The following is a 25,577-nucleotide window of genomic DNA, read 5'->3' on the forward strand; positions in this document are numbered from 1 at the left end:
GAAAGGCCTTCACAGCAGAATGTACCACTTTTTCTCTTTGCCTAAGCCTTGATAGTAGAGATTTAACATGCCATTGGCTCCATAATTTCATACTGCATAAACTGTGTGTATAGTACAAAACTATATGAACACTCAGATATATTTTATTTATTTATTTTTAAATTTAAGGGTATCAAATTGTCAGACTGGAAGCTGCTGTGTTTCCTCAGTCCTGGAATGATGAAACTGTGTTCCTACAAGGAGGAAAGGACAAGGATCTAAAAAATGGTATGGCAAAAATAATTGAGGCACTCAAAGAAATTCCTGCTTAGAATACAGAAATTGACTTTGTTCTTAAATAATGTCTATTTCAAATAATTCAGTTTTAATATTTAATTGCAAGTAATGTCTCAGATTTTAAAATGTCAATGAGAAATAGTGTGAAATAAGGTTAAATATAAACTAGAACTATCTGCAACAAAATGATAATTACTGGTTCAAAACCCTGTTACTCAGAGGTAGAAGAGTTTAATTAGCCTCATTCACAAGTAAACTATAAAGTTTATTTTTTTTCGTAGAGCAAACAATATTTCCTGTAGAAATTCTCAAGAATTATAATTATCATTATAGACGACTATCTTTGTTCTATCACGATAAACTGCTATCTTTGTTCTCTATTTGTCATTTCTGAATATGCAGCATTTTTAAACCTTGGTTTTCATGCTACTGTGGTGTGATTCATATCTTGTGGGTAAAAAGATTGGGTTTTGTTTCCAAAATTTCTGTTGTGAGAAGACGTCTGTTGAAATGAAGATAGTTTGTGGTATGTGGATGAAATATGGAAATTATAACCTCCTCCAGTAAGAGTATAACATCACAAGACATGTGACAACATTCTTCACACAGTTGCAGTAGAGTAGACGTATCGCCCACTGTGTATGAGAAAACATTTTTTCTATTTAGAAAAAAAGCTTTCATGTGATGTTTGAACATGTTGATGATTTGCATAATTTCCAGGTTTTAGATGTGTACGTTACTCTTGTTGCAGGTTAGACTGTCATTTGAGATGATAAAATCACAACTATTACTCCTCCATAAAATCTAATCATTTCTATTACATGGAAAAAAGACCCCTTTCTATAGCAGGAAACACTTATTCAATGTGAAATCCAGCATTAAGTCATAAGAGCAGAGGGTTTTTCATATTCAAATGTAGTTTACTGGGCTGTAATGGGAACTGTTTGACATGTTACAGCAGGAGTACTCATTGACAGGAGTTATCTACTGCTGATAGCATCTCTCAAACTTTGAAACAGCATTCATGTAGCTAGAATATAAATCCGTATTTTTGCATCCGTATGCTTCTCTATCCTCTTTCTCAACTGAGGACAGCTTCCAGAAAGAGCAGATCTCCATCCTTTCTGCTATCTGCTCCAAGATGTTCACCAAATAGCCGCCTTATCCTCCTTACTCCTTGATAGCTTGAGGGATTCTATTAGATGCTTACCAAATTGGATCCTCACCTCATATTTCTAACCTTAAAACAGCCCAGTCCTGCATCAGAGCCCAGAGCGAGTAGTACAGGAGCATACAGGTTGCCTAAAATGGCACCCACACTGGGAGGTGCACAGCTGTTTCTCATGCTGTGTATGTGTAAAATTTGTTTTGTTTGCTACTGGTACAACACCAGCCTTCCTGTAGAAATGGTGTTCGCATTACGGAGTGGATTCAGATGGGCTTCCTAGAATCTCTCTGTGGACGAGAAAATTCTGTCATTTTGTTTTATAACATGGAAGGAAACATCCACCAAGCCCTGGTGTGAGAATTTTTGCATGAAATGCTATTATGTTACTACAGACAGGCAAACCTTTTGCTTGTGATGATTTTGTAATTCAGGCTACCTTAACTGGATTACTGTACTCTTGTATCTTCTCAATAACTTAAAAATGTTTGTGTTTAATGCAAACATAGGTTATAAAAGTATTAATAATCTTTTCTATCATTTTTAGCATTCACATAAGAAGGTTGGATTTTTTTTGAAAAAAAACTTTTGTCATCGTGGGCTCCTCAGCAGCTGCTGTTACTTTCTCAGTTAAGGGCTTTGCCAGGCTTTGGGGTAAATCAGAAACACCATCAAAATGCTTTTATTTTCTAATTCAGTCCTGATTTTTGGTTACCAGAAAACTTTCACCTAGCAATTGCTACCACACAAGAAATAGGTTACATTTCAGTCCTGCTTCCAGCACATACACAACGCAGTACATCACTGACAGAACAAGAGAGAAAATGATCCCTCCAAGGTTTTTTAGCTGCCAGGTCACAAGGCAAATGTGGAAGAACAGGGAAGAATGAGCTGTCTTTTCACTCACAAAAATTGCAAGCAGATAACCATGTAGGAGCTTGTACTTCTCTCTGCATAACACCTGTTTTATAGAAAAAGAGAAGCCCCCATAGTCACTGCTGTCAAAACTCCACAGCAAGTATGCACTCCCACCTACCTGAAGGCCTGTCTGCAACCGTGCTGAACAGGGTTCTCAAGCTGGGCAAAGAGAAAAGTAGAAGCTCCTTACAGAATGCCCATGTAGCTGTAATACTTCATACCAAAAGATTTTTTTCTTCCATGTACGCATATGGTCTTAGCGACATATCTTGTTTCCTAGCTCTTATTGGGTGCTTTTTTTAAATAGCACAGATTAAAGCCAATAGCTTGGCTGTCATATGAAAGGGTGAAAAGCATAATGAATTTCTTTAGGATTATCACTTGTTCCAGTGAAACCCGAGTGTTGTGGTTTTGATATGTTTAGCTGTACTGGGGAAAGCACCGGGTAACCAGACAGATGATGAGGGGAGGGAGAACTCTGCTTCACTGCACTGATTACGGTTGGCAAAAATATGACAAAATTTTCTGGTATCATAAGCCTCTATTGGCTGTAGGCTATTCTAACTGTGTTAAATAATTATTTACTTATTTAGTCAAAAAGCTTATAAAGAATGAGAAATTTGTTTCTTGCAAAGTGAAAGTGCAAAAAAAAAAGAGTGAGGAAAAGCTATGATTTGTATTTACAGACCATTTTCTTCCTGCCACAAATTCTTCATTTGACAACCAGGTGGCAGATGTTTACCCATTTCCTAACCATCTCTAAAGGTAAAATCTCTGCGGCCCTGAACAAAGATAAAAGATGAACTATCTACAGCAGATTGTGGTAGTCTAGGTCAGTAAAAGTAAGCCCTATATAAATCAAGTCTTCAGCAAGACTTCTTTGTATTTTCTAAGTCTAAACAACACAAAGGCAAATCTCTGTTTACCCAGAGAGGTTGTGGATGCCCCATTCCTGGAGACATACAAAGCCAGGCTGGATGTGGCTCTGGGCAGCCTGGTCTAGTGGTTGGCAACCCTGCCCATGGCAGGGTGTTGGAACTAGATGATCTTTGAGGTCCTTTTCAACCCAGGCCATTCTATGATTCTGTGAAATCTCTTTCAATTTTAAGTGGCTCCCTTCATATTCCTCACATGATCTCTCCTGAGAGAATTCTCAGATGGAAATAATGTGTTAGCTCCTAGCACAGTTACACATTTCACTGTTTATAGCATTCCTCAGTAGTCACTGAGGCTAGCACTTTTCCAAGTGTTTTAGTTTTGTTAGTTTTTCCAAGTGCTGCACTGCCATTGCCTAGGAGAGACAGATGATGGTGCAGTGTTTGCAGTGCACTTCTCTTGAGACACCTATGAACTCATCCTGTCCATGCATGCACATACGTAGCTGTCTCTTTTTTCTTTAGTCTTCATTGCTTAACACAAACTCACAGCTCCTCTCAGTACTCATATTGAAATAACATTTAAAAATAAATGTTACATATGTGGGTAACAGCCTGCTAGCTTCTCCACAGGAAACCTCAGCTTTGTTTCTTAATTATAAAAATTTAAAAGCAAGCCTCACTGTAGATTTTAGAGAAAAAGAGACATAATACATATGCCCACATATCCCCGCTGATTTTTAAAACTCTGATGTGAAAAAGTATTCCCACAGCTAAATAGTTAATATGACAGATGTCTTATGTCCTCCTAGACTGCTTTTTTTTTTTCTTTTTTGGCTACTTCCTACTACTGAAAAGCAGAAATGTGCATTCTGTTTAGTAAGCAGCATGCTATTTAGACTGATGTATTCAGCTGTGATCCTAGGACACATTATTTCATCATCAGTTAAAATTTTCCCCAGTGTTGTGACATGATTTTCTTTAACTATTTTTCTTTCGATTCCTTTCTTCTTTTGTAGTTTGGAATGGAGCTCACACAGTTTATGAGAGTATAACATGTGTTTTCTTGATATTAGCCAGCACTATAGAATACTTTTAATTTGAGATGCTTGAGATCAGCCGTGGGATGAAATGGGTGTTTCCCTGTTCTCTGACATTTCAGCAATCTGAGCCAAACTACAGTCATATATGCCTGTTACCTCAGTGGGATTGCTTTGCATGGAAGTGATCAGATGCTCTTAAGAGGGAACCTCCCTTGGAAGTCTGTCAGTTGATAGTCTGATAAGCACAATGTACACCACACTATCTTTACATGAACTTATGGTATTGGTGGTATTTCGGTGGCATGTTTCCTTGGCTGTCTCTCTAGATCTATACACACATGTCTACTAACAGTCTTTGGATATTCAATTTTAAAAGATATCTAAAAAAACTTGGTAGACATGGGGGAAGTTGTGGAGGAAAATGATTCATTTAGATGCTCTGTGTGGGCGTGTGAGTCTGTGGATTTAAAAAGCCACAAGAGTACAGAAAGATGTAGTGGGAGGAGAAATTGCACTGAAGACTTTGTCATCCTCAGAAGCAACGGGTGTAGTTTCAGATCTATATTTCTCTATTTGGCTGTATCAGTGAGAAATCGGTATTAGAACGAAAACATGATTTTTTCAGTCATGGTTGGATTTCCGTCATTTTATCTGATTAACAAATATAGTAGCAAATATAGTAACTTCTTGTCTATCAAATGGTTGAACATCTCTGTGATCTAAATGTCAAGAAATGGCAGAAATATCACTCAGCACTTCAAAGCAGATATGCCTGAATATTCATGCTGCCAGTAACAGTAAATTAGATGTATAATTAGGCAAATAAATGGATCAGGAGAGTAAGCCTTAAACATTGCCAGGTTGCTTTGGTCTGAAATACTTCCAGGCAAATGCACATTGTGTTGTGTAAAAGTAAAGTGTGCAGTGAGGGATATCAGATAACTTTTTAGAAATAACTTCCTTTCTCAAAGAAAAGGCCCCCGAAAGACAGAGATATTTAAAGTGCCAGTACCCAGCTGGAGAGCAGGAGGCATTACCTGGCAGTCAAATAACATCATCCAACCTGGATATAGAATAACAGCTATTGGCCTTTCATACAGGGAAAGCATCCTGCTAAGTCTGGGAGCAGGAGAGAGCTGGGAAAGTGGATATGTGGGAGCTAGTAGCAAATAAACTAATTCATTTGTTTTCCTATTATGGAAAGGTGTCAGGAAGGACAAGGCTATAAACCTGGCACTGCAGGCAGTTGGACAGTATCCCTGCTTTTTTTTCCTATCATTGGTGTCCACAACTGGACACCAAGAAGAAATCCTTAAAAAGCATAAAAAAAGCATTAAAAAAACCCTAAGCTGACAGTTCTGGGAAATATAGTGAGATGGGTATTGGCATGCTTATGGGGCTGTGCCCTGCCGGGAGAGGATGGTGATCCGGGTGAGCTCTGCCTTTATCAGCGTCAGCAGACTTCAGCATGCTCCTTAGAGTTAGGAGGAAGCTGGTTATTTATCAAACCACAGCTGGGGTTTCTATTTTTTACTCTTTATCTTTTTTTTTTTTTTTTAAAAAAAAAAAACACAGATCTGTAGAAAATCTACAGAGAATGCCACATTGAATGCCAACACCAAAATATGTTTTGCCGAAATATGCCAGAATTCAGAGGCAGCAATGACTGAAAAAACTAATTCTTCAGCTCACTATACATCCACTGAAATATACATTTTAAACAACAACAACAAAAAAAGAGCCAAGCCAAGTACATGCATTTTTGTTTTGTTTTGTTTGCATATTTTATGTTTTTAACCACAGCTTTAAAGAAGGAAACTTCAGAAACAAATGCTGGTCGTTCTTGCTAACTCCAGCTATACTAGGAGGGGTTGGATCTATTCCCGATCTCTAACTCTATCAAGAGATGAGCAACCCTCAGTGCTGAAGGAGGGCTCTTCCCAGAACGAGCTCTGCATTTCTCCCTCACGAAGCACACAGTCCCCAGCAGAGGGAGCTTGCCTGAGTGCTCGGGGAGAGAAACCGGGCCGCTGTGCTGCAAAGGGTTCTGAGGGCGAGAAATACCTGACAAGCATCAGCTGAAGGAGTTTCTCTCTGTTAGGCACAAACAGCCTCTGGACTTCACCACCGACCACAGCGGCTGGTGCAGGCAAACTTTGACAGTGATAAAGCAGAAACTAGCCTCACTCGTGGCTCTCATGCTACAATGTTCCAAAGTAAAATGATTTCTTTGCCATCAGTAAATGCTTACAATTTCAAAGGTAGCTTGGAAGTACTTCAGCTTGTACAGAAGCTGCAGATTAGGAGATGGGCTGAATAAGACATTCTCTCTCCCACTTGCCTTCTATTTTGATTTTTGTTTCTTGTATACGTGAAGCTGATGACTACATGTAGTCTTACGGAAGAGAAATATCACCTCCTCTTTTCTTCTGCAGAGCTGACTTCTGAGAGGAATAGCTCTTTAAAACCTGTTCAGTAGCAACATTCAAGACAATGTTCAGGTGCTGATGTTCTGTGTCTGCTGCTGAAGGTGGTAGAAGTTTCACTGAGAAGCTCACCCAACAAATCATGACTGATAGTTTGCTTAAAAGGCATCAGAGGCTGAGCTGAAGAAATAACTGGAAGGCAAGAGCCATAGGCTAAAGTTCCTCTGCAGACTCATTGCATAGAATCTTTAGAGTTGGAAGGGACCTTTAAAGGTCATCTAGTCCAACTCCCCTGCAATGAACAGGGGCACCTACAGCTTGATCATGTTGCTTGGAGCCTGGTACAGCCTGGCATTGATCGTCTCAAGGGACAAGGACTTCCACCACATCTCTGAGCAATCTGCTCCTCACCACCCTCACTGTAAAATAATTTTTCCTTATATCCAGTATAAATCTCCTCCCTTAAGTTTGAAACTATTTCCCCTTGTCTTATCACCTCAGACCCTGCTAAAGTGTCTGTCCCCTTCTTTCTTGTAGCTCCCTTTTAGTTACTGAAAGGCAGCTCTCAGGTGTCCCTTGAGCATTCTCTTTTCCAAGCTGAACAGCCACAGCTCTCAGCCTGCTCTCTTAGGAGAAGTATTCCATCTCTTGGATCATTTTTGTGGCCCTCCTCTGTGCACGCTCCAACAGGTCTGTGTGTCTCCTGTACTGATGCAGTACTCCAGGTGAGGTCTCACCAGCGCAGAGCACTGGGACAGGATCACCTCCCTTGGCATGCTGGCCACACTTCTTTTGATGCAGCCCAGAAAACAGTTGGCTTTTTGGGCTGCATGGGCACATTGCTGGCTCACGTCTGGCTGCCATTCACCAGTAACCCTAAGTCCTTCTCAGCAGGGCTGTGCTCTATCCTTTCATCCCACAGCTTGTATTGATAGTGGGGGTTGCCTTGACCCAGGTGCAAGACCTTGCACTTGATTTGTGAGGTTTCCCTGGGCTAGCTGCTCAAGCCTGTCTAGGTCCTCCTGGATGGCATCCTGTCCCTTGGGCATGTTGGCTGCACCACACAGCTTGGTGTCATCTGCAAACTTGCTGAGGATGCACTCGATTCCACTATCAATGTCAATGATGAAGATATTAAAGAGTATCTGTTCCAGCACTGATCCCTGAGGGACACCACTCATTACTGACGTCCATCTGGACATTGAGCCATTGACCATCATTCTGGGTATGATTTTGCAAACAGTTCTTTGTCCGTTGAACAGTTCACCCATCAAATCTATGTCTTTCCAATTTGGAGAGAAGGATGTTGTGGGGTACCATGTTAAAGGCCTTACAGGCATCCAGATAGATGACATCAGTTGCTTGTCACTTTTGTGGACTGTAGTTCTATGTATCTCTCTACAGTGGAGGGAAAAAAGAAACCCCAAAATCTGTGGTGACAGGATTTACAAAAGCAGATTGCGGACCGAGTCCTGTATCCCAGGTCAAAGGTTCTCCAGCAGAGAAAATTTATAGCGGGTCAGGCTCTCTAAATTTTCAGTGCCTGCAATTAAGGAAAACATAAGGTCATGTTTTCAATTTACAATTTGTTCTTAGCTGTTTGGCATTGCTGATGGTGCTTAAGTAATGGTTCTTAGAATAATTTATTCATCATGCTCAGATCCGGCTCAAGACTTCTTTTCTATTTGTATACATTCAGAGTCACCCATGTCTAGAGTTTGTTAATTAGAGCTTTTGAATCTGTCCTCATCAGTATTGCAAAGATACTTTTATTTAAAGTAACAGTAGAAGATAATAAACAAAGAGGAAAATAATCAAACACAACTGTCTTTAAACTGATCCTCATCATGTTATACTGGATACACCATCAAAATTAAAAAAAAAAAAAAACACTTGGCAAGGAGTGATTTTTTTACGGCAGTGAAAACCAAATACATTCAAGTTCTTATTGGAAAGATTAATCAAATTGTATCATGTTGCTGCCTTAATCTCATTAGGATTTAAAGAACATTAGTTTATTCACAGCCTTCTGTCATCTCACACAAGACAAAGCCCTACATTAAAGCAGTGTTCAGAGTCCCCTTAATATTGTAGATCTCAATTCTGTGTTTTTTACTTGCACTGAAAATTGCTCGTGTTTTGAACTGACAGGTTTTCATATTTCTCGCAAATTAAAAATATCTTTTTTTCTACTTGTCATGTAACTAGCACTATATTGACAATCTCAGATCTTGTCTTCACTAAGATGGACACATTCTTAGTTTATTTCCACACTAGGGTTTTGGAAAACAATACTTAGTTCTATTCAGTCCCTTTTTTTTTTTCTAGCGATGCTTCTTTTGTGGTTCACTCTTTTCCCAGGAGCCTCATAATTTAGTTTTTCCATATTGTTATCAACACAGTCCTCAGAAGGCTTGAATTTAAGCCACTTGTTTCCAGACTGTTTGAAATCTTTGCCCACAGTATCATTCCATGCCATACAGAACAGCTATTCACCAGATGCCAGATATATAAAATGCTCTTCAGTTGGCTTCTTTCTTCAGGATTACTAATTTCTATGCCAAACTAATTTCTAATTTTTGGACTCCATAGCTGCTGATTGTGCTGTTTCCTCAGGGCAATTGTTACTGGAAATAATCCCAGATGTCAGTGAGTACTGTCACAAAACTTTAATAAAGGCTTGATGTATTCTTTCTCATCTATGTTTCCTGGAACTTTTAAGGGTGAGCAATCAAACCTCAGTGCAAGAAGGTAACAGCGAAACCCAGGACTTGCTTTATATCTAAAATACCATTATTTTAGCATTTTCTTTTCAGTCATTATTTAAGTGTATATAACTACGTAGGAATATTCTTTGGGGATTCATTTGCTTGCCTACTCTATCAGGCTTCTTGGCTTGTTTTCTTGGAAGGAAAAATGCATAAAACTGCACTACATTTGTAAAGTTGCTCCATAGCTGAGGTGTCCACAGCTGACAGTGTGAGGGCTATAGCAAGTTTTGTGAGTTAAAGGACTGCAGTGTGTAAAGATGGAACTGCTTAATGTAAAATGCTGTACTAAATCCAATCTAGAAGACAAGCTGTATAGTGCAGAAAGAGACATCAGTATTGTTATCCCAGATTTGTATGCATATACTACAATACTGCCTTTGATTAATGATCACATGTTGTCTTATTCCACTCTATTTTTACTCCTAGCTGTCAATAATTACATAAGAAGGAAGACTTAAGGTTTCTCAGGCTACTGCATGTCCTAGAAGTTTGAATTTATTACTGTAGAGTAAGCTAAGTTTTTTTATATTTTTGTATGTGATAATGATGGCAGAAGTATCTTTGGTAGTTTGCAGAAATACATTCAAGCAGCATGCTAAAACCAATTACACATTTTTCTAGGATTCCTCTTCTTCCCCATTCCCTAGGCTTATCAGAAACCTCGTTTCCTAACTGCCTCGTATCCTACGGCAGATGTTTTGCTGATCCTTTTCTCAGAGAAAGAAGAGAACATAAAAGCAACTCCCCCTCAGAGCACAATCTGATCCCTTTAAGGGCTTACTTACTTTAAGCCTCCCATCTGAAGGATTTCATGGGAAAACACCTGAGCGGACAGCATACCTCTGTGCTGGGAGCAGCTTTCTCTGCAGAGGTGCTGGTCACGCTGTGGTGCTAGGCAGTGTGCCATATTTCTTGCTGTTCTGACCAGGCAAAGGCCAGAATGTCATCTTTGACAATATTCACACACCTTAGGAGCCCCATGGCAATTTACGTGCACACCTGTGTTGGGCAAATAATCAAATAATCCCTAAAATTGAAATCAAAGCACAGTTACCAAATACAAACATTACTCATTTTCCTTTCTGCATTTTAAATCCTATTACTGGAGATATTCTTTCTGTATTAAATATACTTCAGAATATCTCAGATACCTTTTTTTATCCTCTATTCACTATACTATACCCTAGAGTAGGGGTGGATCCTCTAATCTATAAACACTTAAATTTTCTAACTTCTATGATAAAATAGTTTATTTAGGTTATATGCAAGATATTCTACTTCAGAGCCTGGCTTCCTAGATGCTAATGGAAAAGGCTGCAGCTCTTCTTGCTGCAAGCACTGTGAGATTAACTGCATCCCATCTTGCTGGACACAGATGAGGAGGAAGAGAACTTGGCTTCCTCTTTGCATTGTTTCTTATCAAAAGAGAGAAGATTTGGTTGGACATAATGTCTGTTTTGCACATTCACTGGCATGACAGATGAGCTAAATGACCAGCTAATCAAGATAAAACATCCTCTTGAGAAACTCCTGAGAATCTCCTGAAATCAATCCTTGTTTAGAAAAGTATAGGTCTAAATGTATGTGGATTTATTAATTTATTACTTAGTTATTTTTTTCAAAGGCAAATTAGCATAAAACCAGATTTCCTGAGTGAAGGGACTCCTGAAAGGCAAAAAGGTTATTGCTTTAGATTCTCAGAACTAGAACAACATTAAAAATAGATAGTCCTTAGCCATTGTTTTTTGTTTTGCATATCAGCTTCTTTTGAGCCAGTGTTCTGGTCACAGTCAATAGGTTTGCAGGGATTTTCACACCTGAGTTTGAATAAGAGCAGGTGCTGAGTTTCTGAACAGCAGGATTGGATCTTTCTTCTTTCTAAATAGCAATTTCATTTTTCTGAACCAAAATGAAGGCCTTTTCTGTGAACTAATTAACGCTTCAGCTAGGATAGGAATATTTTCAAAGTTAGGAAAAAGACTGTGACTAAAGTTTAGAAGTATGTCTCTGTCTCTAAGTATCAGTTTTTTTAACCTTAGTGTAAAATCTGAAGGCTATTTATTTGGTACACCAGACATAGATATTTGTTGAATTTCTTGTGAAACCAGCTGACTGGAATGTCTTAATTATTGTTGTATTTTTTCTTACGGTAAACCAAAAAGGGAAGTTAACCTGAACCGAGTCTTGCCAGTGCTGCCAGTATGTTTCTGTATGTATTCTATGTGAAAAAGACAAGGAAGTTCTGAGAATAAAGAAGTCTGGCAAGGTCCAGGAAACACTTTACCTCACTATTCTTCCTCTTTCTTTAATCTTTGCTTGGCTTCCCTTGTTTCTGTGCAAATAATAGAATGAACAAATGTACCACGTTGAGTGATGGGACGACTATTTATAGTCACCCCCTTATTTTTTCCACTCTCCATTGCAAAGTCAAGCAGTTAAGAGAGCTGAAAACAATTAGCAGCACTTGGCATAAGTCTGACACTATAATCTCTTTGGATGAAATACAGAAGTAAGATAGATCTAACATGGGGCAGGCGAAATTCTCATTTTGAAGAAGAGGTAATTCCCCAGCGTTGGTGGAAGCCTTTGCTTCTTTTGTTTTAACCCCCATGGGTTTACCCTTACAACCTCACATCAGCCTTAAGACTATTGTTTCATGCCTTCCTCTAATATCTTCTCAATTGTCAAAAGTAAAGAAGGACCCATTTCTCTGCTTCTGTCTGGAACAACCTTTAAGCTGTTTCCTCTGGGTGTTAGGCTTTGTGGCCAGTTGCTGCAAAGGCAGTAAAAGGAGGGACAAGCGGTGTGTTATTTGAAGACAGGAAGTGGTTGAACTTGATCTCATCATCTATTCAACTCAAAAGATCTGCACAAGTTTCTTCTCTTGTGAACTGTGAGGCTCCTGAAGTTTTCCCAAATCAGGAGACACTATGAGTCAGATGTATTTTGCAAATATCAGTTCATCAAGCTGTATAACTGTAAAACCATACACATAGGTTTCACTTTTCTGCAGAATTCACACACAAAAAATCCCTGCACAATTTCATCATGACACACGCTGAAATGTTCATGTTTGTTTAAAACTCTAGTAATTTTATTGCACAAGAGAAAGGAAGCTGTTTGTTTGTTTGTTGTGGTTTTTTTAATAAAAAGGAAAAAAGAAAGAAATGGGAAAAGGGAAAAAAAAAAAAGGAAAAAGAAAGAAAAGAAATACAGCAAATACAGAAGATGCACTGGAATTAAAAAAACATGTCTTCCTTTCTAATAACCCAAAGTACTATGGCTAGCATAGGCAGCAGATTTCGTTACTGACATTTGAACTAGTCCTGCTGGAACTGAGAGATTCCAAAGATATTGTGGATGTATTTGAACCCATTTAATACTTCAATATAAGAAATAGATAACTGGATAATGTAACCATTGATTGTAATGCAAATATTGATCCTTATGTTTCTATAATATTTTAAAATATATCCATGCATATAAAATATTTTTTTAATTAAAGGCTGACTACTTTTTCACATTAGATTTTTCAATACATTCAGAAGTTGCCTTGAGTTTAAAAAAGATAAATATACCTACTGATACTTTGATGTGAGCTGTCTTTCCCCACCCCCAGGAAGCACTATTACTTATATTGATTTTTTCTTTTGCAGATGGGAAAAGAGTAATGAATTGGGTTTTTTTTTTGTTTGTTTCCCTTTTAAAAATTATTTATTTTTTTCTTTGCAAATCATTTATAACTTATTTTAATTCAAATTTTTTTAAACTTCATCTGAGCATTTAGTGTGTGGAATAAAATACATGGAATGCTATGCCGTGGATTCTTGCAAATGGAAAGTTTGTATCCACTCTTCATATACATATATTTAATGCCTAGAATATATTTTAGTGCCTCTTGGAGAAATAGCTTTGTGTCATGCCATGTGCTGACACCTTTGATATCCACTTAAAGTAGTTTATAGCTTTGTCTACTTTGGGGTATTTTCACACTGCGGTTTCTATGATGATGCATTTCTCTTCACATGCACAGGACTACACTGACTATAGCTGTTAGGTTTAGCACTGCTATATAAAGCATTAAGGTTACTAAATTATGCTGAGACAACTTGATTGGATGTGTCCAAAGGAAAACACAATAAGCTGAAAGTGGGAATCGATCACTGTTAACAGTAATATATCATAATTAAAGAAATATTGGTTTAACTGTTTTCAATAAATCTATTTTCCCTTTTCATTGGCCTATTTGCTATTCTCGTGTAATGCTGTTTGGCTTCCAGATAATTCAAGGCACGTAAATTGATTGAGCTTTTCAATTTATTTCAACATATATTCCATGATTTTCTGTTCACAGACTGTATCAGAAATTCTGGATTTACTGATTTTCTTTCAAAATCTTAAATTATATTCATCTCAAAGTTTTTGACAGACTCATGAATGGAAGCTGGTTTATATTTCACTAGCATTACGTTTTACTTGAAGTAGATGGAAGACCTAAGTGCCTCCTGGTGGTCTGTTAAATACTGGAGAAGAGAGAGGACTACTGAAGCAGTGAGGGAACAGAAACAGAATTGCCTTCAGAAACAGAGGCTGTGAGGTCTCATGGGCAGACTTCACAGTATGGATATTTCGGCATACTGAATAGTATCTGATGAGAATTTTCACTTCAGCACAATTTGGCATATTTATTCCTCTGTGTGTTTTAATTTCTCTTGAGGGGAATGATTCTATCAACATAAAGAGGTCATAAGGACTGCTGCATGAAGAGATTAACCTCTTTTCTGTTCTATTGCTTCCAATCCTTAGGTCAGTTTTGCTGGATTTTGGAAAAAGTTTCTGTGCTGTTTCCTGGCTACTCTTTCCATTTTATTGCCATCATACTCCCTCTCTCTCTCTCTCTTACTATTTTTTGCTTTATTTATATTACAAGGGTTGCTCCAAAAGTAATGCCTCCTATTTTATTGCGTTAGCCCACAACATCAGAGACAGATGTTGGTGGTATGGCAGTAGAGGTTGAACATATTCTGTTACATTTTGTTGCCATGTGACAGATTACAGCAGAGAGCCAGTCTGACAAAATGTTGTCTGACATAGAAGAGCATGTGAAGCAAAGGTGTGTATCTGAATTCCTCCATGCAGAAAAAATGGCACCCACTAACATTTACAGATGCATGCTGAATATTTATGGAGAATAAACAGTGGATGTGAACACAGTGAGGTAGTGGGTGGTGCATTTCAGAGACAGTGACGGTGGGTCACCTCTACTGGTGGAGATTTGTTACGAGTGTGACATGCAGGCTCTTGTTCATTGCTGGAAAAAATGCATAGTCAGTGGTGGTGGCTGTGCTGAAAAAGAGTGTTTTGTAGCTGGGAATTTGCTCTATCAAGTAGTGCTACTGTACTCTTTGTATCTGTTGTATTTTCCATGGAAATAAATAGGAGGCATTACTTTTGGAGCGACCTATGTATTATTTATTGGCTCATTTGTACCAGACCAACTCTATGAAGATTATGTGTCTGTACTATATTTTAGGACTTTTTTTTTCTCTTTTTGTATTTTTTTCTTACAACTATATAGCTATATAGTACATATTACTTGGGTTTACACTGGTATTAATAATAATCCCTTCTTCGCAAACTAAGACAAACAACCACCTGTTAATGATGGGGCTGTTTGCGGTTTTTATACTAAAATCTCAGATCCGTCTTGAAGTTCATCTAAAGCCTATGGATGTATGCATGCATGGATTCAGCTCACTTCTACAAAACTTTTGAAATGTTTGCAAAAATGGCTGATGAGAAGGATATGGATTTCCTGCTGCCATGTGAAGTTCCTCATGACAATTCCTATAATCCCATGCTTTCTCACAACCTTTGTTTGTCTTCCAAAGGCTTTAAACACTGGTTATTAGATGTCTTTTGAGGAGAACTAAGAGAGGAGACTGACTTTGTTTCACTCCGAAGTTAAGATATGGAAAAAAGCAAACAGGTGTGACTTAGCATTTTGGTGATGACATGAATCTGAGAGAAGTGGCTGACACACCATAAGGCTGTGCTACCATTCAGCAAGACCTGGACAGGTGGAGAGTTGGGCAGAGAGGGACCTTATGATGTTCAGCAAGGGCAAGAGTAGAGTCATTCAACTGGGGAGGAATAACCCCATGAAGCAGTACAGGTTAGGAGCTAACCTGCTGTAAAGGAGCTCTGCAGAGAAGAACCTGGGTGTCTTGGTGGATAACAAGTTGGCCATGAGCCAGCAGTGTGCCCTTGTGGCCAAGACGCCCTGGAGTGCATTAAAAAGAGAGTGGACAGCAGGTCAAGGGAGATTCTCCTCCCCCTCTACTCTGCCATGCTGAGGCCACATCTGGAGTACTGTGTGTAGTTCTGGGCTCCTCCAATCAAGAGAGACAGGGAACTTCTAGTGAGAGTCCAGTGGAGGGCCACAAAGATGATTAGGGACCTGGAGCGTCTTCCTTATGTGGAAAGGCTGAGAGACCTGGGACTGTTCAGCCTGGAGAAGACTGAGAGGGAATCTTATCAATACCTACAAATATCTACAGAGTGAGAGCTAATTGTTTGGGCCCAACCTCTTTTCAGTGGTGCCCAGAGACAGGACAATGGGCAATGGGCATGAACTGGAACACAGAAAGTTCCATACAAACACGAGAAAAAATGTTCTTACTTTGAAGGTGATAGAGCACTGGAACAAGCTGCCCAAAGAGGTTGTGGAGTCTCTTTCTCTGGAGATATTCCAAACCCTCCTGGACACTTTCCTGTGCAACGTGCTGTAGGGAACACATTTTAGCAGAGGTTTGGACTAGATGATCTCCAGAGCTCCCTTCCAACCCCTGTGATGCCGTGATTTTGTGATTTTGCTTAGAAAGGGTGTGTACAGGTTGTTTACTCTTTAGAAACAATTTATTAGTGACTTAAATTAGTATTATTATCATTATCCATATGCTTGCTTGCAGCAAAACCACATAAGAGCAATAATTCTTTAAAAGCGATATTTCCCTGGGAGCTCTTCTCATGGTTTGCATTGTTATCCACCAAGTAACAACAGCTCTTAAGGAGCAACTTGGCACCCAGGCATCAGTATGTTGCTACTGAGTTTCGCTGGGTTTTTACCACCTGAATTATGTGTTAATTGTGCTATTTGTATTTGTAATGTGGTATTTTAATATACTTAACATATTCAGTGCCTGCTAGATTTCAAGCTGGATGTTCAATTTAATTCTGACTCTTCAAGACAACTTCTCACAATAATTTAAATCTATTTATTAATTACTATCCAGAATATAAACTGATGCTTATTTACTTCAGCTTGATAGCTTCAAATGAAATAGGTCGTACATGGAAAGTGTGTCTGAGCTTCAAATGAAATAGGTCATACATGGAAAGTGTGTCTGAGCATGTGTGGAAAATCTGAGCCTGTATTGTGTTGGATTCATTATGCAAGGTACTATACAAACCAACAGCAAAAGGCAAATCTGCATCTATTTTGAACAGCTGGATATATGTAGTTAATTTTTGATGCACAAGAGCTTCACTTATTTCAGTATATCTTCTAAGCACTAATCTCAAACTTATTTCAAATGATTTTTTTTTTAAGCAGTTTCTCCAGAGGTTGGAAACCTTAGCCTAAGCCTACATTAAGGATTTATCTTATGGAAAAGAAATTCAAGATAAGGAAGTGTTGATTTTTCTGGTAAGGCTGAATTATTTTTGTTTCTGCTCAAATCAAATCAATAATTTTTCCAGTTTCCCCCTGTGCCCCCCCCACACTTTTAGGTACTTTTAATTTTTTGCTCCAGAAGTATAAACATTTGAGTCTATATTGTAAGAACAGCTTTCAACTTGCATACCACACCTGTAATTTTCCATTGAATTTCCAATTATTGCTGGTGTGTTCGAGTTTCAGTCTGTTTGTTTACTAACACAATGGGAGTCACAGTAAGTAAAAGCAAATAAGCGTTACCATAAGGACTGTCCAAAAAGGAAAATATTCATTTTAATAGCATCTAATAGTGCTTTCCATGTTTTAACTTCAGATACCTTGCACTTTCATTCAGAATATGGTTTATTTTTTGTGAGAAAGCCATTAAAGACAATATTTCTACTCCAAAATTTTTTCTTGTTTTGCTCTGATTCCTTGATTTTCTCATGTCTTCAAAACATCTGTATTTGTGTATGGTTTCATGAATGTGTCTTTGTGCAGAGTACAGCTGCAGAAGAAACAAAACGTTCCAATGAAGGGTGAAGTAGGTACTGTCATTGACTAACGGCCTTTGCTTTGTATTGCTGCCTGCCCATTCAAAAGCTAAGAATTAGATAAAAGAAAGTAGTAAAGGAACAGTTAAAAAAAAAAAAAGAAAGAAAGAAAGAAAGAAAGAAAGAAAAAGAAAAGACTTAAAGCTAAAATAATAAAGCTAAAATAATGGTACTGATGTAACTTCCATGTACTTCTTTAAAGCTGTAGGGAAAAAGTGCTTGAATACTGGGTGTATTGGGATAGGAGTATTAGGAGTATAGGGTGTATTGGGAGGAATACCACATAGAAAGGTTGGTAAGTCTAGGATCAAAAGAAACTGAAAATCTCAAGAATCTTTCAGACAGGATGAGGTTTGTGAAGAAAGGAGAAGCCACCAAAAATGTGACCAATATATCTGCTTAAAATAATGATTGTTGTAGTTTTCTTTTCAGTAGTGGGATTTGCTCATAAAGGGGAAATTTCAAAGATGTAGGTTGAACTCCTATGTAAAGAATGTATTTTTTTCTTTTTTAAAACCTTATTCCAAGTGCTTTTTGCCTTGCATGAAGTAATATATATTACTCTGATTTTAAAGCCCTCTGTCAGGGCAAACATGCCATGACAAGTTCCTACAAGGAAAGTCCTGTAGGGTCCAAATCCCAGCTGAAATTCCTGAGTGAACCGTGCTTACTGTTTGAGACTGTTACCTGATTGCTGGTCTGAGTGACTGGCTTGCAGAATACTGACTTGAAAGGCATAAAAGCCTGAGGATCAGTACATCTGGCAGTACAGGTGGCTTCTCATCAAGCCAGTGAGCACCACTGTGTGTTTATTTTTTTTAAAATCCTATCATCAGGAGTTAGAAAAATATGATGAAATTGCAGAAATGCTTATAATTAGTTAGCTTCTGCCAACCTGATGTTTAGAAATATCTCTTCATTGATTGCATTTAGATTATAGTGATGAAGTAGTCTGCAATTAATCCTGCAGTTCAGCTACCTTGATGCACAGAGCACACTGGCTATCCTTCCTTTTGGTGCTTTTCTCTTCCAGCAGAGGCTGGAGTGTAGGAAATGAGGGAGAAGGAAGAAAGAAAACCATACTCAACTGCAGCTCATCTCATCCCACTGTAGGATGCAGCCAGCACGTGCACCCAAACTTGGCAGCTAACAGAGCTGCAGTTTGGGTGAACCATTAATTTTAACAGAAGCCATTGCAAAGCAGTATAATGCTCAGATATGATGAAGAGAGCCACTTCTCTTACACGAGTGTGCTTTGAGGGAATAAGATGGAATAAGATGGCTGGGAATTAAGCAAGTCATCACGGGGAAGTATTTTACTGAGAGTGGTGAGGTGCTGGAACAGGTTGCCCAGAGAGGTTGTAGATGCCCTGTCTATGGAGGTGTTTAAGGCCAGGTTGGATGGGGCCTTGGGCCCCAGTGGCACTTGATCTAGCAAGTAGCACTTGATCTAGCAGCTGGCAACACTGCCTGTGGCAGGGGGGTTGGAACTTGACGATTCTCGAGGTCCCTTTCAATCCAAGCCATTCTGTAATTCCTATAAATTGATGTACTTTTTCTCCTCATATATGCTTTGCAATAGTTTCAGTTACAAGAGAAGATGGGAATAGTGCCACAAGCTTGCTGCTCTGATTATTTTCTTAAACAACAAGCTGGAAAAGGACTGATTTGTTTTCATCTGTGTGCATCTGTACATCTGTTAAGCTAAATAGATTGAAGGGATTGGGAAATATGGCCAGACTAAACAGTGATTTCTGTGCTTTTTATAGATGGAAATGACCTAGCTACTCAGAAATAATGTTTTCTTTCATAAAGACATGAATGAATTATAATAAGCAGTACTGTTCAAAGATTATTATACAAATTACATAATTTTTATCAATTATTTCTGAAAATACGGAGTACCTCTGATGTTTAGAAACATGCAAATATATTCTCATTGTGAAAGAAGTTCAATTAAATGAGCACAATATATCAAATATTACCAATATTTTTTGTTCTTGTAGCATATAAATGCCAAGAAAACCAATTAAATGGCTACTGTTAATAACAGTAATTTGACAGCAATAGGTACATCATAGTCTTTCCTTTCCCATCCCCTGAAAGACTGTGGCATATATCAGAAGTGCTTTTTTCATTTGCAAAAGATTCTGCTTTAAGTCTGAATATAGTTTATTTGAAATTGTTGTTTTTTTCTGACTGAATGTTAAACATATGTAAATGTTCAGAGGATAGTCTGGTGTATGTCTATCATGCTGTTCTCATTGTTTATGGACAACAGTTGTAATAAACTTGGAGAGGATTGCAATAGGTTTTTCCAAGCCCAAGCAATTGACAGCATCATCAAGCTTAATGTCATTGGTCATGTCTGTGTGAAATTATGTTACTGTAGCAATTATTCAGCTGATTATGGATAGACAGTACTTAGGTGGTGAAGGAATAAACTCAGCAAAATCAGAGCATTTATATCCATCGCAGAGAAGAATGTTGCAGACACATCCAAAATCCTTGTACTTAATGGCATTTCCACTGGAAAAAAAAAATAGTTCCTATGACCCACAGGTAACCATATTTATTTCTGTCAGGAACTGTAACATTTTAAGAAAAAAGTAACGTACTGGCAATTTTCTTTATTCTGTTCTGCCTGTAATAGAAAAGTTTGAGATGAAGGGCAGAAAAACATCGAGCTCTATTTCTTCCATCTGTGTAACTACAAAGGGAAGGAAAGCAAGGGAAAAACACACACAAGGTAACTAGCAGGTTGTGCCCTGATCAAGATAACTGCCTCATTGTGTCTGTTACAAATATTGTGGTGACTTTAGTTCAAGCTTTGGCCTCAAACAATGGAGACCATGAAATACATACTTGCTACATATTGCAAATGTTATGGGAATGACCTAAATATTTTATACAAGGGTAGCAATATGTCTTGAACAAACATTACCTAGCCATAACATTCTGGAACATGGACTGCTCAAACAATTGCGGCTGGGGAGAGGTTCCTACAGGAAGACTCATAACCCAAATTCAAGTTGTTTTCAGGTCTCCATTTTTAGGAACGCTTTCTTTTTTCAGTTTACTGCAGAAAGGCTGTGTGGTGGGGGAAGCAGGGTTTTCCCTATGTATGCTTTTCCTTGAGGGCTTCAAAGAGGAAGAATTATTTTAAGTTTACAAGATGCTCTAAAGACTCAAAAGGCCACCAGAAATCTTTCTGGAAATAAGCTGAAGACTGCTCTTTTGTCTCTTTCTTTGTTCTTTTTTTTTTTTTTTTTTTTTTTCAGATTGGTTTATTCTAGAACATGGGTGTATAGGAGTTATATCTATTTAAGAAATTAAATACTCCCTAGCAACTGGCAAGGACCCAGATACTGCAGCTCAGACATATGTATACTGTAACCGTTGATTCTTTCATGGTTGAGGTAGCAACAAAATCAGAAATTATTTCTTTCCACTTAGAAACACACTTTAAAAAATCTTGGTGGTGGTCTTGGGCCACTATGCAGACCACAGGGCACCTCAACCAAGCCAGGGTGGCTGAATGGTTCAGATAGACCAATTCATGGCTGCCTGTATCCTACTTATCATGGATGAGTCTACCTCACTCAGTTCCTGGGGTTATTGTTGTTCACTTTCTTTTCAAATCCCAGTCTATTTCAAACTATTGTCCTGTGTTCCTTGAAAGGATTATCATCTGTGTTTGAAGGACCGTCTTTCACACTACCCATTACTATAGAAACATCACACTTAATTTTATAACCTGAAAGAGCCCAGATCCAAACTTGCCAAGTGTAGAGTCAGGGAATTCTTACAGGAGAAATCCTGGATCAAAAACTCATGCTAGCTGGAGTCTTGTTGCCCCTACGATATCTGTTTCAGTAAGCCTCCCTTATGAAGGAAGTTGCAAACTGGCTCCAGATATATCCCCTCAGAAATAAACTAGCAATATTTTATACCTATAAAATGAACAACTTTTAATCTCTGGTAGATAGACTAGCTAGCATCTCTCTTGGCTATTTAGGAGAAATGATAAACAGCTAAAGCTTTGTGGTATCTTGGTGATGGAATTTTTTGTAGCTATAGGGACACAGTAAGAACATTTGTGTGAAACACTGGGGAAACATTTCTGAACAGTGGTGTGCCGAGATCGCTGGACCTGCTAAGAGCACCAATGATAATAAAAACTGGCACTGCACAGGTTTTGAAGCTGCTTTCCTAATGTTTTCTAGAAGATTAAAGAATAATGCACTAAAACTAAGAACTTCTTTTGGAAAGATCTTTTATACATCATATGCCTATGACAGTTTTGTTTGCTTTAATATTTTGCTCATTAGGGACATTTCAAAGTTACTCAATATAGAATACACAATTTAGAATAGCAATGATAAATAAGGCTCTTTTCTTTAGCAGAAACAGAAGTACATCTTTTCTTACAAGATAGAGTTTTCTAATTCAGCATTTTCAATTATTTAAGTGCAAAAGTAAAAATATTCAATGAATATTCTGAACTGTAGAAGAGCACTCTAGACATAGGTCTGTTTTTTTTGTTTGCTTTTTTTTTTTTTATGTGTCCATAACATACTAACTTTTAAGAGACAGCTTTTGCATAGCTAAAACTCTTAAAACCTTACTTTTTGAGACAGCACCAGAGGCTCTACATTGAAGCTGATTCTTGGTAGTGAAAATTATCACATAAGTCACTATAAGTGAGGAGCTAAACGTCTCTCTTGCAAGCAGAGCACATTGGTTAGAAGGTTTTCAGAACACTCATTACTAGCAAGTGTTAAATACTATGAGTTACTCTGTGGCCCAGACTGGATTCAGAGAGCTGGAGATAATGGGACTATAAAGATGATATGTAGCTAGCAACAGTTGTGGCTTGCTTAGGGACACAAGTAAACACAGTCTGGTTAAGACACTTAACAGGATAAATGTGGAAAAAAGAAGGGATAAAACAAACAATATATCAACTGGCTTGTGGGCAGTTTTCAGTACATGCATGTCCTTCTGTAGTGCTGAGGAGAAAAAACATGCCAGGACTGTAGAATAAAGGTTCAAGTGTTTCCCTTGCACACATACCTGCTCCTGCTGCCCTTTTTCAGTGTTTTTGTTTACTTTATGCAGTGCAGTCGCTCTCTGGATACATGCTGCCTTAATTATCCAGAGACAGTTATTTCCCCACACCCCTATCTGACAGACTCACTGCCCCCTCTCTCTCAACTTCCTCGGGTGCCTCAGTCACAGTTGAAATTAAAGAAAACAGTGCTGGAATGATGGGAAGTTGTAGTAGTCACACGGGATAGAAAAAGATTCTACAGGTTGAAAATAAGGAAATTTACATTCACTGAGACACTGTGTCAATCAGTAAGCTCACCAGGTCCCCAGACAGGCTGCAGCCTCTGTATGCAGGGACAGGCAGGGCCATCAGGTGGGAGACAGGCACAGTTCACTCTCCAGAGCTACGAACTCAGTGAAGGACTGCACTTTCTATCATTCACAAAAAATAGTCCAGAAAAGACTAACACACAACACTTTTTTTTTTTTTTCCCAAGGAGGCTATTCCCTGAGTAGGTATTAAAAGCACTGTGTTTGGGCTTTCTTGTTTTTTTGTTCTTTTTGTTATTAGTTATGCAGTATGTTCATGGAAATCTCTCTGTGAGACTGTAAAGATTACAAATTGATTTCTGCCTCGACCTTTGACATTCAGATACCAGTGTATCTGTTTTCTATTTTTTCATATTTTTCTCCATGTACATCTTCTAGAATTGATAGAAAGTACCCCCAAAAGAGAGAGAATACAATAACTGTTAATGTAATACCTGAAGTTTGTCATAATCACAGAAAAGTTTTATAAAGCTAAATTAAAATGTATGACATATAGCTATATTCATTAAAATTAGCTCAAGTTTACTAGTACAGAAATTTAGCATTTACAGAAATGCTCTGGCATGGCAACTGTATTGTCGCTTCTAATTTGGATCATTTTTTTTACTCATTAGTCTTACTTTGTGTATACCCTTTCCTCTTAATGAGAGCAGAAAGAAAATTTGCAGCCTACTGAGTTAGACACCGTAATTGTAAGCTTGTTTCAGGGCTTCTCAAACCACAGGTTTTGTTAATATTATAAGCCAATTTAGTGGCAAAGCCCGCTAATAAATATAGTTCAGCAGTTTTTTAAAGCAGAAGTAAAAAAAGATCAGCTCTTCATGTATTTTTTTCTGCACAGAACATCTTGGTGCAGCGAGATCATATGCTGGTGCAGCTGGATCATGTGTTGTCCACATTTTCTGATTCTCATGGTGATTTACTGTTGTGACCCAAACTTTCCTGCCTCTGCATACTAATAAGGGTAAGCTATTTGTTTAACTGTATGGTCAAAAGTACTGGAAATATATTCCCATCTACTAATGAACTTGCCAGCACCATGGAACCTATACTCAATCATTGGTAGTTGTAAATTGTTAGAATGGTCCTTCACATGGCTTTGGCACATTACCACATAATTCACAGGTAGAGCTGAAGCATTAGCACAAACCTGTGACCATTTCCAATTTGCGCTATGTATACAGTCACCACAGCATGGAAACTAAGAAAAAATAATAGTGATTCTCAGTGGCCATGAAGGGTCCTATGAACAGAAGGTATTTACTGATACCAATAATACGACTGTCAGAAAAAATGAAATTTGTGCAACATATGCAGAAATTGTGTTTTTCTTTAAATGAGTTAGTAGTTACAGACAACTTTCGTATATGGTCTAACAAATATAGAGGAGAAGGAAGAAGTCCAGGGCACGCAGACATCCAGCTGCAGCTGTTTTGGTTAAGGGATTGCACTCTTTTAGGACCTTCTGGTTTGCCTATGTGAAGGGATCAACTCTTACTGCTGATTGCTATATGGCTCTCAGTACCTGACTGGAAGTGCATTAGATTGGATTAAAATAATGAGTGGCTCTTCACTTTCCAGGACAAAACCAAGAAGTTCACTGGGAATGACAATCTAGAGACTATTTATTTTAGCCACACAATAAAATTTACTCATTATGCTTGTGGGGAAAAGGGTTGATTACTGTTTTAGGCAGTCAAGGTTAATTAAGTTGCTTCCTATATCTGATGGTTCTTCAGAACATTTTAAGTTAAAAAAAAAAAAAAAAAAGAGAGCTCATTTGAACTAGGAGGCAGTTTCTGTATAAACTTGTTCTAGTCTGCTCATTCCTGCATATGAGAGAAAACCTGAGAAGAGTAAGTTATGAACAGATTTTAATGCTTAGTACATAACAATATTTTTCCTTTACTCCTTTATTTTCCTGCATTTGCAGGTGAAACATGGTTCTTGCTCTACACATTATAGGATCTGAGGAGAATCATGATGCTGTCTCACAGATGATGCTTATTGATTTCTCACATTTTCTGGAACTGGAATAGTCTTGAACACTGTCTCTAATTGTATTTTTATTTTCCTCAGGATTTTTTGTGGCATCTGTCTTAACTACTAAGACTACAGATTTCATCAGATTACTGCAATACTATGAATTCAAATTAAAATACCACTGATCATATTGTAATACTCATAGGCTACTTGCCCAAATATTAATTATGTTTCATATATTTTATGCTTTATTGCCTCTTCAACTTCTAGAAATGCCCCCCGAGTTTAATACTCAATAGAATACTGAGTGTAATTATAAACACTGGCATCTCAGAAGCTCCCACAAGGGTAATGGGAGTGGGGAGCCAGGCAGGAAGGGTATGGTGGAAGAGAAGAAGTATGAGCTAGTTCTGTCCCATATTGACAAAAATTCAAATAGTAGGAAAAAAAAAGATTTCTTGTCAATC

At 38.1% G+C, this 25,577-nt stretch overlaps 1 protein-coding gene across 1 annotated transcript in view; it reads left to right on the plus strand.

Moving 5' to 3' along the window:
* AHR (aryl hydrocarbon receptor) overlaps positions 1-25,577 on the plus strand; it is a 97,932-nt gene that overhangs the window by 3,913 nt on the left and 68,442 nt on the right. The window contains exons 2-4 of the mRNA XM_021389070.1: positions 169-267; positions 17,090-17,182; positions 23,969-24,091. The gene's annotated coding sequence lies outside the window, so the exon portion shown is untranslated. The remainder of the gene's footprint in view (positions 1-168; positions 268-17,089; positions 17,183-23,968; positions 24,092-25,577) is intronic.

The sequence above is a fragment of the Numida meleagris genome, chromosome 2, assembly GCF_002078875.1.
Source record: "Numida meleagris isolate 19003 breed g44 Domestic line chromosome 2, NumMel1.0, whole genome shotgun sequence".
Lineage (NCBI taxonomy): Eukaryota > Metazoa > Chordata > Aves > Galliformes > Numididae > Numida > Numida meleagris.